General features: G+C 42.9%; 1 protein-coding gene across 2 annotated transcripts in view; it reads left to right on the forward strand.

Moving 5' to 3' along the window:
- PLCB1 (phospholipase C beta 1) overlaps positions 1-16,852 on the forward strand; it is an 863,926-nt gene that overhangs the window by 806,103 nt on the left and 40,971 nt on the right. The gene's annotated exons all lie outside the window — the stretch shown is intronic.

Raw genomic sequence — 16,852 nt, forward strand, 5'->3', positions numbered from 1 at the left:
ATCATGGCATCTGATCTCATCACTTCATGGCAAATAGATGGGGAAACAATGAAAACAGTGAGAGACTATTTGGGGAGGTAAGGGCCTCCAAAATCACTGCAGATGGTGACTGCAGCCATGAAATTAAAAGATGCTTGCTCCTTGGAAGAAAAATTATGACCAACCTAGACAGCATATTAAAAAGCAGAGACATTACTTTGCCAACAAAGGTCCATCTAGTCAAAGCTATGGTTTTTCCAGTAGTCATGTATGGATGTGAGAGTTGAACCATAAAGAAAGCTGAGTGCTGAAGAATTGATGCTTTTGAACTGTGTTGTTGGAGAAGACTCTTGAGAGTCCCTTGGACTCCAAGGAGATCCAACCAGTCAATCCTAAAGGAAATCAGTCCTGAATATTCATTGGAAGGACTGATGTTAAAGCTGAAACTCCAATAATTTGACCACCTGATGCGAAGAACTGACTCATTGGAAAAGACCCTGATGCTGGGAAAGATTGAAGGCAGGAGGATAAGGAGACAACAGAGGATGAGATGGTTGGATGGCATCACTGACTTGATGGGTCCATCAAACTCCATGATGAGTTTGAGCAAGTTTGAGATGGTGATGGACAGGGAATCCCGGCGTGCTGCAGTCCATAGAGTCACAAAGAGTTGGACACGACTGAACAACTGAACTGAATTGAACTGGAGCACAGAATGGCAGTTTTGGAAGCACTAGGTGTTTTTTTACCACGTACAGTACCTGAGACCAGATATATGGATGGCTTTGTCAGAAAATATCATGAAGCCAAACTGTCTTTCATAATTATTTCAAATTGTCTATATTTATAACCCTAAGTCTCTGTTTAAATGCTTATTGGACCAGTGGTCTTTGGCATATAACTGTTGTATCAAGAAATAACCTGTTAATATCAATAACGAAGCAGAGTCTTAGCTTCACCAAGTGTCATTTCTAGAGGATGTGAATGCTGAGGCACTAGCAGGTGTGAGTAAGAGTGAGGACTCTGGAAGTGTGAGAAGAGGTCCCAGGTAGAGGGAGAGCAGGTGTGGCTGCCCAGAGGCGAGGGGACTGCTGGTGGAAATGAAAGAAGTCCATTAGGATGGCGATGAGGCTGAGGAGGAACATGGACCCAGAACAGGCAGATCATTGTAAGAAGCCATAAGGGCTTTGGAGTTTTACTCAGAGGACAATAGCAACCATTGAAGATACATGGTCCAATTTCCATTTTAGTAGAAAAGAGAACCAGGAGACTAGTTAGAAGGCTATTCGCGTCTATGCCCTTGAGAAGAAAGCAGAAGTAAGGGTCACCCAATATATCTTTTGTAGAATAAGACTATTCCACAACCAATGATGAAGAAAGATAAAGAACATGTTAGGGGACTGCTAACTCATTACTTTTGCATTCCTTTATGTAACAAAACAACCATCCTTTTTAAATGAAACAAAACTGTATAATTGCTTTTTAAAAATATCTAAGTCTCATGGTTACCTCTTAAATGTGAATCTCCGCCTGTTATTGCAATCAAATGTATCCAAAGGCTTGCATCAGTATATTCTAGCCCAGATTCCACAGGGATGACCCTGAGATCAGATGCAACCTTTAGAAGCAATGCTGTTCTCCGCAGGTGGGGCACTCCACGCTCAGAGTTTATGACATCTGCTCAAGTTCAGGACAGCCTGCGTAGGGAGAGGGTGGCCCGGCTTTGTCACTGGCTCACACACCTGCCTGCCACATGATAAGCCATCCCGTCAGGTTTCATCCTGATATCGACCGCAGGCTAACCAGTGACCTTTCGTCTTCTCAAGACTTATTTAGACTCTCTCTGCTGTTTATCTAAATCACTACACGGTTTGACCTTGGCTTTCAGTGCCTTCAGGTTATCAGCATGAAGGTCAGGTCATTATGAAAGAGTGAGGTCCATCACTAATGACCTCAGGACATATCTTAGATATTGGGATGTTGAATAAATCTCACCAGTTCCTTTTATTATAATGTGCCTCTTTTTCTTAAAAGCTAAGCCCTGAAATAAGAGAGTTTAAGTCAGAATTTATTTTTTGATAAATGAATTTTGTGAAGTAAATTTCACAAATACTTCCCCATTCTTCCAGTTAAAATGTAATTTTCAAAGTTCAGGCTAATGAATTCACTCGGTAGCTATTACTTGCCATTTGTATATGACCTTGTAATAAACATGTTATTGACCTAGGGATGATGAGGACTAAGACTTAGGTGGTTCCATTTCTAACAGCAAAATAAAAACTATTATTGGCTGCAATAAAATTTAGTGGTCTTAAAATTTAAATAGAACTGTTGTTTATACTTAATCAGAGAAATGGAGAGTTAGTTATATACGATACTTAAATTGTGGAACACTTGATCCTAAAAAATATCCATTATAATACTTTAAACAAATTAAATTCTATTTAAAAGTTTCAGGTCTCCTGAATGTCAGGGGAAGGTGAAAATGCAGTCAAGAGATATAAAGGCTAGCACCAGGAAATACAGCCAGAAATTCTGAACTTGGATTTCTTTGCATGTCCTTGTACGGTATCATGCCTTGAAAGATGATCTTGACAACTACTGACATTTTGTAAACTTGAGTGGAAAGTGCAATGTATTCCTTTTCCATGGACTGAAGCACATGATAGCTCTTGAGCCAGATTATAAGAATCCCTATCATAAGATTATGGAAAATAAGTGGAAAGAATCCAGACTGAAAGCCTGACCCACACTTGACTCCTTGTTTTAAGGACAACGTTTGATAATGCTTTCAACACATGGCTTCCTGAGCAAAGATCTTCAGTATGTAGTTGTTTAACATTTAACCATATGAATTAATCTGAGTCCTTAGGGAAATCCGAGCAGATGTGGACAAAGACTCACATCCCTCAGAAAGCACCCCATATTGGCAGCTGGAAACAATAAAGAATTGTTGTGTAATCATAGCAAACTCCAATTCTTTTCAAAACTATGGTGGCCTGAAGGGTGGTCCTCTAAAAGATATGTCCACATTCTAATTCCCTGAATCTATGAATATTACCTTATTTGGGAAAAGGACCCTTGGAAAATGTAATTAAGTGAAGAATTTTGTGATGAAGAGGTCATCCTAGATTTCCCAAGTGGGACCTAAATCCAATAGTACGTGTCCTTGTAAGAGTGAGGGAAGGATAGGTTTGACACATAGAAAAGAGGAGAAGGCAATGTGACCACAGAGGCTGAGACTGGTGTGTTGAATGCCCAAGTCAAAGGAAGCTGGCAGCCACAAGAAATTGGAAGAGTCAAGGAACGAACCAGTTCTCCACGAGAGCCTTTGGAAGTGGGGTGGTCTTCCCAACATCTTGATTTCAGACTTCTGGCCTCCAGAACTGTTAGAAAATAACCCACTTAATGTATGATAATTTGTTACAGTCCCCACAAGAAACTAATATGCTATCAGCGGATGCTACCCTCCACCCTATAGGAGGTAGGCTCTCCTAATGTCTGCTTTTCTGGGTGAGATATCTTGAAGGTCTTTCTCCCTTCCTGCACTTGCACATCCCTGTCTGGAACATTCTCTATGCAGTAGTCTAAACCATTACAACCTCATTTCTTATAAATTGTATGTGTGAAATCTCTAGAGCTCAAAAAACAGTATTTGGCAAAAAGCAACTCTTGTACTTTTTTCTCAAGTGCATTCATTCAACAGATATTTATTGAGCATCTACTGTGTGCTAGGCATAGTTCTAAGTGGTGGGGATACAGCAGGGAAGAAAATGGACAAAAATGTCTGTTTCCATGAAGTGTTCATAAGCAAGTAATAAGTAAAATAATGAAGCAAAATATATAATATGGATGGAAACAGAAACTACAGAGAAAATTAAAGGGAGAGACGGGATGGGGAGTGGAAGTTCTCCATTCTTACTAGGATGGTCTATTGTTGTTGTTATCCGCTAAGTCGTGTCCGGCTCTGCAACCCCATGGACTGTAGCCTTCCAGGCTCCTCTGTCCATGGGGTTTTTTCAGGCAAGAATACTGGAGTATGCTGCCATTTCCTTCTCCAGGAGATCTTCCTGGAACAAGGGATTGAACCTGCGTCTCCTACAGTGGCAGGCAGATTCTTTACTGCTGATCCACCTGGGAAGCCTGACTTCTAGGATGGTTGGGGAAGGCATAACAAAGACGGTGACCTGGTGAAGGTGGCTTTCCAGAGAAACTGAACCAACAGGAGATATAAAAGGATTTATTAGAAGGAATTGGTTCACATGTTTATGGAAGCTGGCAAGTCCAAAATCTGCAGAGTAGGTGTCTTAGTTCAAATTCAAAAGCCAGAAGTTGCTGTAGAACCAGGAAGATACTTCAGTTTAAAGACCATTAGACAGGAGAATTCTGTCTTACTTGGAGGAGGGTCAGCCTTCAATGGATGATCCAGCAGGATCTGGATTTAACGTGCCATGTCCCAGTAAACCAGGGAAATAGATATTATCACAACTACGCACACACACACGCACACACACACGCACGCACGCACACACACACACACCATGAAGAAACAAAGAGCTCAAACCAGCTAAGTGACTGATCTTACAATACACAGGTAGTCGGAGAAGACATCAGACATGATTATAGCAGGCTCCAAAGACTACTTTCTTTTCATTATTAGTTGTTTTTTTTTTTTTTTTAAGTACTTCTAAAAGAAACTGCTAGAGCTGTGAATTCCAACACATTCAAGGCTGATGTGTGTGTTGCTTTTCTTACATACTTTGCCAAGTGTTTTGTTCTCATTTCACTGCTGAGAATTCTTCAGCATTTGCGGTGCTGTCATAAGGGCGCAAAAGTATCTCACAGACTATTCTGAAGCAGCATTAATAGGCCTTCTCCTGTCTGAGCCCATGCACAGCCCTGCGCCTCAATCAGCCAATCCAAAACTAGTGTGAGCATCTAAAGATGAAGGACCTGGTCCCTGCTTTCAGTTGGCTGGTAATCTCATTATGGTGATATAACAAAGTGAAATGATGAGAAGAGATAAGAGCCAGGCTGTGTGACTCTGACCTTAGGTAGAGAAAAATTTAATAACAGCAAAAGAAAGAGTGATTAGTCTATGGACGCTGCACAGGAGAAAGGGCATTGCAAGCTGGGTGGAGGATATTGCAAACATCTAGGGAAGGTGTGAAGTCTTCAAAGAAGTTGAGTGAATTATCTCAGAGCAAAGCATGGACTCTGTCTTTTAAACTTCCAGGCTTTCAAAACTTCCCAATAACTTTGGTCAGTATTCTTTTTTTTTTTTTTTTTTTTTGGAGCAATAAATTCACAAATGCGGTAAGAGCAAATTGAACATGAAATCCTCAGTTGATTTCATTTTCTTTTTTAATTTAGTAAGAGACCTCTTCAGAATGAATCTCATCAAGAATAATGTGACTTGAGCCACCCATTGTACTGAATGACTTCCCCTTCTTTTTAAAATGGAAATCAGTTTTTATTTTATATGCAGCTATAGCATCCACAATTATAAGTAAAAAAAAAAGAAAGCAACTAATAAAAACCTTTCTATCAGCATTGCTAGGATAGCAGTCTATATGCAGAAGTAACCTGTTGTTAACTCATGAGGCAGTTTCCTTAAAATAAGTGAGTAATGGCAATTAAGTCACTATATGGAGTGATTTCTCAAACAATACACTCCATCATGTTACCTTAATTACCTTAAGCTATGGCTGTATTTTAAAGAAAGGAACCTCTTCTCATGACTGTTACAAAAACAGACAAGTTATTTCTCCCCTTGTGGGAATCATGAGGCTAATGTTCTCACCTTTTTCCTTCTAAAACCAATCTTGATTTTTAAAAAATCGGAGCAATCATAGTAACTGGGATCAGCAGTTCTGTTGATTCTGTGTTCAGGTGGATCCCGAGTGTTTTCTGCCTTCATAATTCTGTTCTTCCATAAGACAAATCCTTTTGCTGGCAAGGGCTTTTCAGCAAGCACCTGGGTAAACGTGTGCAGGCAACTCTTGGTTTGTAATTTCCATTCTTAACACCTGTGCCAGTACACATTAAGACCAGGATTCCAGGGTAAATGTCACTAAAGGAAATAAATCTGAACTATGCAGGTCATGATATCTGTTGGTTGTATATATATATGTGGGAGGCTCTCAGGTTCTGCAGTTTCAAATTCAAGTTCTCCACTGACTGAGCCAATGCCCTTTAATGTGTGATTCATGCTTGTTGTAACATCTTGGAGTCATGTTGTAGGGATGTTGAACTTGTTTGGAGCAGCTTTGACTGGATTCTTTTGCTTGGTGCCAAAAGCTAGTTATTTGATGTGGTCTCTGTTTTAGAGTAACAAGGGGGTAAATGTAAATAAGACATTAGCATTGTCCAACCTTTCTCATAGCTGGAATGAATACCCTTTGTCAGTAGTTTTTGGCTTGTGTGGCCACTATTGCCAACTGTAATAAAATAAGGACAAAACAAGGAAATGATGACATCAGTGTAAAATAGAATGAAATTTGACCACTGCAAATACCATACTTTACAACATCCTCAAAGCCTGAATAAAATGACCAGGGCCAGCTTCCTCATGGCTGAGTAATATTCCATCATGTAGGTGTGTATACATATATACATGCATATGCATACATATATATGTATTAAAAAGAAGAAGAAACTTAATTCTCTAAGCGTCCATCTTAAGAAAGTAAAAAGGAAAGAGCACCTTAAACCCAGAGAAAGTAAAACGAAGGAAATACAAAAAATGAAACTAGGAATCAGCAAAATAGAAAATAAGCAATAGTCAAGAAAGTCCACAAGGCTAAAGGGTCGGTTCATTATTCTAACATGCTTAATGAAACTGATAAACACACCACTCCAAGACTGATATCTCTCTAATGAACTTAATTGCATTGGTTGCCCAGATACCAAGAAGTTTACTTTGAAATTGTAGTTGGCTAAACTTTCATCCAAGTCAATTTTCTTTCCATTATGCCAGGCTTCTGAAAGCCTGTTTTTCATCAGTTAAGTTGAATCATAAGATAAGAGCATGATCCGGATAGCAAAGGTGCTGAGAGCTGGAAGAATGCTTGGGAAATAGAGTGAACACTAACTGTGAACATGCTGTGCGCAGGGAGCAGGACGTTTAAAACAAAGCCTTCTAGGGGCCTCAGTGGACAGTGCAGGGAAGGAGGAACAACTAAATGTGAATGTTTTAAAGATGAAAAAGAGCTTCTCTTACATTTCACCTTTCAGAAAAGTAGGAGAGCAACATGAGCACCAGACCACGAATACCGGTCTTAACAGCGGAGACAGAGCAGAGCCGTAGGTGCCGTCTGATGCCCAGTCCCCTCCCAGGGCAGGCGCTGGTTGTTGAAGTAATGCAGCAGGAGGTATACGATTCTACAGCCAGGAAACTCGGGCAAACTGGTGGCACATAAAGGAAGCAGTCCTACACGTTGGTCTTTGCTGTCACCATACTGTTTAAGCTGCTCATCAGTGTTTCTCAAACTTTAATGTGCATGCAAATCTCCTGGGCAATCCTATTAAAATGCAGGCTCTAATTTAGTAGGTCTGTGTAGCTGCTGCTGCTGCTAAGTCACTTCAGTCATGTCCGACTCTGTGCGACCCCATAGACGGCAGCCCACCAGGCTCCTCCGTCCCTGGGATTCTCCAGGCAAGAACACTGGAGTGGGTTGCCATTTCCTTCCCCAATGCATGAAAGTGAAAAGTCAAAGTGAAGTCACTCAGTCGTGTCCATCTCTTAGCGACCCCAGGGACTGCAGCCTACCAGGCTCCTCCGTCCATGGGATTTTCCAGGCAAGAGTGCTGGAGTGGGTTGCCATTGCCTTCTCCAAGGCATGCATGCACGCTAAGTTGCTTCAGTCGTGTCCGACTCTGTGCAACCCCATAGACAGCAGCCCACCAGGCTCCTCTGTCCATGGGATTCTCTAGGCAAGAGTGCTGGAGTGGGTTGCTGTTTCCTTCTCCAAGGTCTGACTTTATAACAAGCCTGCTTTTATAGTCTGACTTTATAACAAGCTCTCAGGTGAAACTGATGCTACTTTTTGGACCACACTGCGAGCAGGAAGACTCTAACTCAGACGCCCAAACATCAGATCATGACAGTAGCTGTTTCACTACTGCTGTGTAGAATTAGCTACTAACATATCCAAGGTGTGAAATAGCATGTAAGCACCTGGAGCTTCCCTTGAAAATTGGGACGAGCTGGCCAGAGCAAGCCTTCTTCCTGCCTGGCCTCAGTCAGCTGGAGCCAGGTGGAGGCTGCCACTTTAGGGATGCTATGATTTACCCTCTAAAATAATCCCCAGCTCTGTCACACTGAGCCTCAGCCCACAATCCATCTAATCTTACTAACCTCAAGGGCTCTCACCCTTGGCTAAATACTGCAATCACAGGCGAGCTTTGAGAAGGGCTGATGCCTGGGCCCCACCCGCTAAGAGCCTCATGTCATTGGTGTGGGATAAGGCCTGGTCATTTTGAAAGCTTCCAGGCAATTCTAAAGTGCAGCCAAGGTTAAGTACTTCTGTTTAAATCAATTTAGCAACCACTCCAGAAAGGTTCTCAGCCACCATCCTTAGATTGTGATTCAGAAGGTCAAGACCACCCATTTCATAATATTGGCAGGACCCAAGACAAAAGGAGACTCTCAACCCATGGCCTTCTCCCTTCCCTTCCACTGCCTCACTACCCACTCAACTCATTTTCTTATATCCCAGAGGATCTTCTGTCCACAAGAGGGGGCACCCCAGCACATGTGTCCAAGATCCGTCCTTACTCCCATCAAGCATCCTCCCTCGGTGATAGCCCAGACTTAGGTATATGCAAAATGGCAGCAAGGTCTGCCCTCAGGAGGACTAAGGAAAGAAGACTGTGTGGGCCTGGAAAGGGCACCCAGGGCCACTTGGGAAGGAAAGCCTGGTTTCCCAGTGATGTGTTTCATGACACCAGCCAGTTTTCTGAGAGCAGCTGGGGTCCTCCCATTCAGTTCTGACCCTAACTTTCCCAAGTTAGCACAGACTCCACAGCTTAAGATTCTGTCCGCCAGTTTGCTCCAACTTGAGATGCTCATCCCCAGTCTTGAGCTCCCCATACTTCTGACCGATGAGCTATAAATTGGGAGTTTCCTCTTCAGGGTTGACAGTTTGCTAGAATGGCTTATAGAATTCAGAAAGGCAAGTCACTTTCGTTAACCAGTTTGTTTAAAAGGGTACAGATGAACAATGGATAAAGAGGCACACAGGGCAAGGTCAGGAAGCACCTAGACTACAGGACCTTCTGTCCCCAGGAGCTAGGGTATACCCTCCTCCCAGCAAGGTTTCTCCAATGCAGAAACTTTCTGAACACTGTTGTTCGAAAGTTTTTGTAAACCATTCTCAAGCTAACTCCTTCCTTCCCTGGTGGTTGGTACTAGGGCCTGAAGTTTCCAACCCTGTCATCACTTGGTCCTTCTTTTGATTAGTCTCATTCAGAGATTACCCAGGGGCCCTACTCTAAGTTACCTCATCAGTATTAACTCAGATATAAAGACACTCCAATCACTTGGGAAATTCCAAGGGTTTTAAGAGCACTGTGTAAGAACCAAAGACCCACTATATTTCTTCCAACACACCACCTGAGTGTCCCAACACTGAGGAGGCCACATGTGGAATGTCACACCAGGAATTCATCATGCTTTTTGCAGATGCATCATGTTTTGGGGGCTTGGTAGCCAAAGAGCTAGAGTTTCCAAACTATTTATTTGAGGAGAGTGGCCACAGGCTTTGAGAAAATTAGAGATTTAGGCTGGCAGCACCCTCAGCTTATGGGAGCTCTTTCTGCTAGAATGTTGTTATCACATGTGACTTAGAAATACAGGAGAAGCCAAACAGCCAACTGGGCACTGCCTTCAGCTGGATGTTCCCCTGGAAAGTAAAGCCTACCTTGGCTTCAGGATTTTGAATAAAGAGGGCTGAGTTCTTTCTAGGGGCTTAAGCACTGCGACATCTCCTGTGACCTTCCACTCTGTCTGTGGGGCTGATTCAGCATCTTCATGTTATGCATGGAAACTGAGACTGAGGCTCAGAGACTGGCCACTGGCCCAGGCTCCTACAGCTCCTCACTGGCAGAGGTGAGATGTGAATCAAGACACCTGGAACCTGGAAGTCCTTCTCCAAACCATTCCCTTCCATGGCCTCCTAGAACTCACATGTGCAGTAAATCTGCTGCCGTTTTCAACTGGGAGCTGTGTGACTCCCAGCAGAGTTTCTGTTCCTTGAGACCAAAGGAGGTGACACTGTGAATGTTAATGTTTGTCACAGCAAGAGCAGACCCTGTAGCTTCAGGGTGACCAAGTTGCTCAAAAATACCCACAAGACACATTTTCTCCCTGAGCTTATAGAGCCAAGAAATGTGCTTGGCATTTAAGAGGCTATAGTTGTACCAACAGCCCTCATGAATCATGGATGAGGCAAATGTTCCTTAGAAACAAGGCTAGGCTCCCTTTCCTTGGTTAGGAAGAGATGAAAGGCTAAACTCCCCAGGGCAATTGATTGGTGAGTCTCATCCTAAGTATCTGAAGAAATTACCCAGCCTGCTGTCAAAGTTTGTCTCTGAAAATCCTATTCCAACCAAAATCCATGAGCCAGATATTGCAGACAGACAACCAGGCTGAAATAAACAGCAGAAACAATTTAGCTGACTCACCGTTGTCAGAGTACTTTTTCTTTACTATAATTTTCTCTTTGAACGGGTTTCTAACTTCTAAAAATCAAGGGATTTCTTATTTTAAAATGTTTTCTGACTTCTTTTGAAATATTGGAGGTCACAGCTGCATTGAGTCAGTGTCACCAGCTGGCAGTGACTGGCTGGACCAGAGCAGTGGGTTCCCACTTTAGATGAGCATAGGAGCTCCCTGTAGCCCAAATCACCATCTTTCATTGTTGCCTTACAGACACATACCACCACCACCATCACCACTGCTTTATACTCCAAACTTTCCATCTCCTCCTTCTATAGAAATTCATAGTTAATAACTGCAAGTTTCCTGTTGTTCAAGATCCCTTGTCATTTATGATATGAGTATTTCCTTATGTATGAGCCTTGCTTCAACAGGTCACACTAGCCTGAGAGATAGTCATTGCTTGGCCACTGCTATACTGGGTGGCAAATAACCCGAAGTGCCCATCCAACCTTTAGTCCCCAAGTGTCTTATCCTGACAACATGTTTCTTCTTCCTTACCACCTCCAACATATCGTGGTAGATGTCTGGCACTTTATGTTGATGAGGATTCCGTGGCTTGCAGACTCACCCAGAAAGACGGCCACAGTTGATTAGTACTGTCTGCCCTGATCACCACAGCTGTGCTATCAGAGCCATCAGCTCTTTGCACTTTTTCCTGATTTTGTGCTTCTTCCCTGCCTCTCAATTATTCTGCCACTTCAGCCACACCTGCGATTACCAAGTGTCATTTCTACATAGTAACTACTGACATTGGCATCTTCTCATTAGGTCTCCCGAAAGAAAGGCTGATTATTTTTCTAACTGCTAATTGAAGAGCTTGAGCAAACTGCCCCATCACAGGCTGTACTTCTTCATTGACAACAGGGCCATGCTCAGGCCAGAACCCAGAAACCCTCACCCCCTCTAACTGGGAAGAGGCTGCTGCCGGCCGGCCTGGGCTGCTCCCCGGAAGTGACGCCAGCTCTCCTGTCCTCTTGTTCTATCACCCTTTTCCCCTTCCTCTGGAGACTCATCAGGCCGAGAAGCGGGGACCCTCACCCACGCAGGCGCAGCTGGCTGAATCTCAGCGTCCTCAGGGTGGGCCTGTGGGTCCTCACCTTTCCCTTGCTCTCAGAAAGCACGTCATCAAGGGGTCGGTCCTAGACAGATAACGAACCCCAAGTTAAGAGGCATTCCTTGTTCTGGGAAGTGTGAAAAGGGTCACTTTAAGAGCCTAAGAAGGGAAAGGGCCAGAAGTCCTCACAAACCTGCAGAAGCATTGTTGTCTTTCTGCTTTCCTCCACTCTTTCCTCTCTGGGTAATGTTTCTTCTTTTCTTATACTCTTTGCCTGTCATTTCTACCTCTCCAGTGCTAGATATCCCAGACAGAGGATGCTTAATATGCAAGCACTACATCCAAGCAGCCCCTGGGCCACCCCAGTGTCCGGGAAGTGAGCTCTGGTTTTAGCATGGCCCCTGGGTGGTGACCAGAAGTCACAGAGTCATTTACGGTGCAACAGTCCATAGGCCAGTGGGGAGATAAGGACCAGGGAGGAGAGATGAGCTTCCCTCAGCAGGGGAGTGGGAAGGAGCCCTCATAATCACCCCCACCAACCAGACGCATTTCAAGATGGCACAAAAATATGTATACACTTTGAAGTTTCTGAAAAGTAGCTCATCTAGGAAAAAGCATTTCAAATAAATGATGGACATATTAAAAGTAAAATAGATTATTTCCATGTTCACCTGTTTCCATAGGGAATAAACATGGGAAGAAACATTAAATGTCCAGGCCATAAGTGAACAGCTTGACAAATTTTTTTTAAATTAATGAAATTGCCACTCATATCAATATAAGATATTATAATGATATCATAATATATATAAGGTATATAATGTATTAATAATATATACAATACCATATATTAATATAATAATTATATTAATAATATAATATTGGTATAATATATTATATATAATATATAATAAAATTCTAATATAATATATATCAGAATATTATCAGTGTCCTAGAAGTCTCCTTTATTCTCAGCTCCAATCAATACTACCACCATAGTGAAGTAACCATTCCAACTTCAGTCAATTTAGTGATTTTTTTTTTTGAAGTTTTGAAACCCTACATTAGTAGACTCATGCAGTCTGTAAAAGTGATAGTCGCTCAGTTGTGTTTGATTCTTTTATGACCCCATGGACTGTAGCACATGAGGCTCCTCTGTGCATGGAATTCTCTAGGCAAGAATACTGGAGTAGGTAGCCATTCTTTTCTCCAGAGAATCTTCCTGACCAGAGATAGAACCTGGGTCTCCTGCACTGCAGTTATATTCCTTACCATCGGAGCCACCGGGGAGGTCCGTGAAGTTTGTAGTCTTCTGCATCTGGCATCATTTATTTGTTGTATGTAGCCACAGTTGGGTGTATTTGAATACATCACAATTTATTTACCCATTTCACTCTTGATGGTCTATTATGAGTAGTGCTGCTCTGAATACTTTACAGCAGAGAAAAGTGTAAAGACTTAAGGATAACTGCCTCTAAGTTATAAATTCAATACAGGCAAGGGTGTGAAATTTCCCTGGAAAAATTCTCTTACTTCTGTGTGAATCTGCTAAACAATGGCAGCCAGAATGGGATGTTTTCTGCCCCTTCAGCAATCTGCTGTGCTGAGACAAAGTATGAGTGGGTGGGGTCCAGCCAAAGCATTCTTCAAAGATAATGCTAACATTCAGTTCAGTTCAGTTCAGTCACTCAGTCGTGTCCAACTCCTTGCAACCCCTTGAACTGCAGCACACCAGGCCTCCCTGTCCATCACCATCTCCTGGAGTTCACTCAGACTCATGTCGATCGAGTCTGTGATGCCATCCAGCCATCCCATCCTCGGTCGTCCCCTTCTCCTCCTGCCCCTAATCCCTCCCAGCATCAGAGTCTTTTCCAATGAGTCAACACTTCGCATGAGGTGGCCAAAGTACTGGAGTTTCAGCTTTAGCATCATTCCCTCAAAAGAAATCCCAGGGTTGATCTCCTTCAGAATGGACTGGTTGGATCTCCTTGCAGTCCAAGGGACTCTCAAGAGTCTTCTCCAACACCACAGTTCAAACGCATCAATTCTTTGGTGCTCAGCCTTCTTCACAGTCCAACTCTCGCATCCATACATGACCACAGGAAAACCCATAGCCTTGACTAGACAGACCTTAGTCGGCAAAGTAATGTTCCTGCTTTTGAATATACTATCTAGGTTGGTCATAACTTTTCTTCCAAGGAGAAAGCGTCTTTTAATTTCATGGCTGCTGTCACCATCTGCGGAGATTTTGGAGCCCCAAAAAATAAAGTCTGACACTGTTTCCACTGTTTCCCTGTCTATTCCCCATGAAGTGATGGGACCAGAGGCCATGATCTTCGTTTTCTGAATGTTGAGCTTTAAGCCAACTTTTTCACTCTCCACTTTCACTTTCATCAAGAGGCTTTTTAGCTCCTCTTCACTTTCTGCCATAAGGGTGGTGTCATCTGCATATCTGAGGTTATTGATATTTCTCCTGGCAATCTTGATTCCAGCTTGTGTTTCTTCCAGTTCAGCGTTTCTCATGATGTACTCTGCATAGAAGTTAAATAAGCAGGGTGACAATATACAGCCTTGACATACACCTTTTCCTATTTGGAACCAGTCTGTAGTTCCATGTCCAGTTCTAACTGTTGCTTCCTAACCTGCATACAGATTTCTCAAGAGGCAAGTTAGGTGGTCTGGTATTCCCATCTCTTTCAGAATTTTCCAGTTTATTGTGATCCACACTGTCGAAGGCTTTGGCATAGTCAATAAAGCACAATAATAGGTTTTTCTGGAACTCTCTTGCTTTTTCCATGATCCAGCGGATGTTGGTAATTTGATCTCTGGTTCCTCTGCCTTTTCTAAAACCAGCTTGAACATCTGGAAGTTCACCGTTCATGTATTGCTGAAGCCTGGCTTGGAGAATTTTGAACATTACTTTACTAGCATGTGAGATGAGTGCAATTGTGTGGTAGTTTGAGCATTCTTTGGCATTGCCTTTCTTTGGGATTGGAATGAAAACTGACCTTTTCCAGTCCTGTGGCCACTGCTGAGTTTTCCAAATTTGCTGGCATATTGAGTGCAGCACTTTCACAGCATCATCTTTCAGGATTTGAAAGAGCTCAACCGGAATTCCATCACCTCCACTAGCTTTGTTCATAGTGATGCTTTCTAAGGCCCAATTGACTTCACATTCCAGGATGTCTGGCTCTAGATGAGTGATCACATCATCATGATTATCTGGGTCGTGAAGATCTTTTTTGTACAGTTCTGTGTATTCTTGCCACCTCTTCTTAATATCTTCTGCTTCTGTTAGGTCCATACCATTTCTGTCCTTTATCGAGCCCATCTTTGCATAAAATGTTCCCTTGGTATCTCTAATTTTCTTGAAGAGATCTCTAGTCTTTCCCATTCTGTTGTTTTCCTTGATTTCTTTGCATTGATCGCTGCAGAAGGCTTTCTTATCTCTTCTTGCTATTCTTTGGAACTCTGCATTCAGATGCTTATATCTTTCCTTTTATCCTTTGCTTTTCGCCTCTCTCCTTTTCACAGCTATTTGTAAGGCCTCCCCAGAGAGCCATTTTACTTGTCATAAACTGTTTCTAGTACAGGATCCCCCGCTTTTCCAAAGTTCACTTTATGCAACTACACTTTTATGAAAGACCTTCATTAGGACCTGCTTGGCTAACCTAAAGAAATCCAAGGAGGATTTTCACTTTGAAAAAAGGGGAGAATAGTGTCCAGCAGCATCTGTTTTGCAGCAGAACTCAACTCAGGAGAGAGGTACCACCAAGCCACTTCACGGAACTACACTCAGCATCTAAACGCCAGAGGTGTGAACTGTGTCTGTGAATGTCTGTACTCTATCTCGGTTTATTTTGTACCTCAGTTAGCAAGATGTGTCCTAAAGTAACTGCTTCTTCCTTCGCTGTATTCCGTTTATGCTTACAAAAATCTCATAGGATCGCTCTCCTTTGAGGATAACCGGGAGACCTGCACGTTAAGGTAGCCTTTCACCACTAGAGGGCGAGAACAACTCCGCAGCACTTCCCTTTGCCAGACCTGAAGTCAAAATGATTTATCGCAAAACAAGGCGAAAACATGAAGTCAGAGAGGAAAGGAGAGAGCTGCTGCTGCTGCTGCTGCTAAGTCGCTTCAGTCGTGTCGGGCTCTGTGCGACCCCATAGACGGCAGTCCACCAGGCTCCCCCGTCCCTGGGATTCTCCAGGCAAGAACACTTGAAGGCAAAATATACACCCATAAAGTGAAACTTTTTTGGAGGCGGCGGTGGGTATGAAAAAATTCACCTGTGAGTCACCTTCTAACTTTCTGTCTTTTCTTCCATCCTCCTTTTAAAAAATCAATGCCACGATTCTCAGTTGTTGAAACTACAGCTCAGTAGGGTGGGACTGAGTTGGACAGATCTCAGCGGGCATTTTTCAGCTCAACTTAGAGCCCTGATGAGGGTTAGAGGGAAGTTTATGAAACTTCCAAAGCGCCAGGGGTTTCAGCCAGCTGTAGGAAATCCTGCCACCTCCTCTTCTTTGTAAGTGATATTTCTTCCAATAAAGCCACCGTGTTTACTAAAATCGAGGCACTGATGGGTAAGGCTGCCGCGTCACACCTCTCCTCTCTCCATCCTCTTTACCTCCTGCAAAGTTAATCAAGATCACAGCCCAAGATGTGTTGTTTTTGCAGTGGGAGGAGAGGTTGGGAAATTCATTATGAAGGCGAGTTGCCTTGAGACTATTTATAATAAATTTCTCCTAGAAAAGGACATTTGGCTGACAACCGTTTTCTTCTGCCTTCGCATGACCAAATACAGTAAGAATTCAAAATGCGAATGGTAAAGCAAGGAAGAGGAGCCTACAGCTGGAGCAGTCTGCTTTCACATTTCACCCTGGCGAATGACAAACTGGGAAAGGAGCCCCCTGTGTATTCCCTGTCCCCATTAGCTCTCTCTGCTCCTCCGAAGGGCTAAGACGCCTTCTCTGTTAGCCAAGACTCCTTTGTGCTGCAGCTTAATTTTCCTGGCATAATTTTAAATACAGATCGTGTCTACAGTGCAGCAATTAGTGGATAGCCTAAAGACTTATTATTTCAAACTAATTGAT

This window comes from Capra hircus, chromosome 13 (genome assembly GCF_001704415.2).
Source record: "Capra hircus breed San Clemente chromosome 13, ASM170441v1, whole genome shotgun sequence".
Lineage (NCBI taxonomy): Eukaryota > Metazoa > Chordata > Mammalia > Artiodactyla > Bovidae > Capra > Capra hircus.